Genomic DNA, 1,779 nt, shown 5'->3' on the forward strand with positions numbered 1-1,779 from the left:
AAGCTTCAACTTAGCTCTCATCAGAATTATCATGAATTAAAAATTAATAAACATTTTTATTCATGTCTTATGTAAATAGGATTTCTGGGACAATTATTAGCATATTTAATGTAATTAAACCTTTAAGCCAAATTAGCAGTATCCATTTGAATGTGATAGTTACAAAGGCTTCTTATCTAATTTATTAAAGCAATCCCACTAACATGTCTCTTTGGCATGTCTTTGTTTTCTCTACATATATTATTCAAGATTTTTGTTTTTATGAGACTGGGTCTCCCTACCTCACCCAGGCTGGAAGTGCAGCAGTCACTCATAGGCCTGATCCCATTACTGAATGGCTTGGAAACTTTGATTTACTCCTTTTCATTCCCGGGCCACTATGCCCTTCCTTAGGTAGCCTAGCAGCCCTCTGCCTGGAGGTTTGCCATGTTGGTGTTGGATTTAATATAGACAGCCAGATGACTTAGTCCTTCTACAGCTCACAACTCTTGAATTATAGCAATTCTCAAGCTTTAGCCTCTCTGGAAACAGAAATTGCAGTTTTGTGATGCCATGCCCTGCTGACCACATATGTTAATAGAAAGATAACTACTTTTCTTTAAATATATTAGATATTTCAAACTGCTCTCACTAAATTTGTGTACACCAGTGACATCTTATTGAGTATATTTATATCGAGATATTTATAAAACAAAAACCAAGTATCTAAGACAAAACAAAAATATTTTGAAGAAAAGGCCAATTAAAACAAATGAGCAACTCTAGAAGTTGGGAAGAAAGATCACTGTGGGCATTCTTCCATTTCCTGTTATGGTGAACTGTGAATTCAAGAATAGGGAAGAAATTGAGGTGCCAAAAGACTATGGTATTGATTTCAGCTTATCTCATAAATATTGACCAGAAATAGAATCAGGAAGAGACATCTTAAATGTCAAAACCTTGTCTGAGGATCAAGTGGGTTGACTAGTGGTGTGAACAGATGAGATAAAGAACCAGATACAAGTCACTGTCAAGTATCAGGAAGAAGTGAACTCTAAGTTTGAAAAGATCTGGGAAAGTAGACAGCTTGCTATAAGTTTTCTTTAATGTTGCTTTCTTTCCTGTTTATGGTTATTCATTCTATTAATTATCTCACTTCCCATAAGGATAGGGATCATATCTTTTCTAACATTTTTGTCTTCCCCCAGGGACTAGCACGATGTACACAATAGTAGAACTATGCCTGGCACATAGAAGAAATTTAATAAATGCTTTTAAATTCATCCATCCATCCATCCACCCATCTATCCAGCTGTCTAGTCTTTTAGTTCATGAGTTAACTGGAAATAAGAAATGAGGTTTTCAATTCTTACTTATTCTAAATTTAGCTGAATCATGACAAGTTTTATTGTAGTCACTACACTCCTGCATTGTTTTAGATGCATATTATTGAGTTACGTTTTTGATTCTGTTTTAAAATAATTTTTCTTTTTTTATGAATGAACTCAATCATTTATGTTCAAGGTCATAATTGTTTTGTGTTTCCTTTATCATATCCTATTATATTGTTGGCTTTAATTACAAAGTTGGTATTGATGCAGTCTTAGACTCAGATACCCATATAGTACCCACCTCCTTCCTCACTTCTACTTGCCTAGCCCATCCCAAAAACAGACCCTGAGATTCTCTATTTATGGATACTTTATTTTCCCTAAACTTCTTTGCTATTTTAGGCAAGCTGAATAATTCAGACTTGAAATTTAAAATGCAATGTAAAATTCATAGAACATGAAAACTGCA

The sequence above is a fragment of the Vombatus ursinus genome, unplaced genomic scaffold (genome assembly GCF_900497805.2).
Source record: "Vombatus ursinus unplaced genomic scaffold, bare-nosed wombat genome assembly UNPS02013309.1, whole genome shotgun sequence".
Classification (NCBI taxonomy): Eukaryota; Metazoa; Chordata; class Mammalia; order Diprotodontia; family Vombatidae; genus Vombatus; species Vombatus ursinus.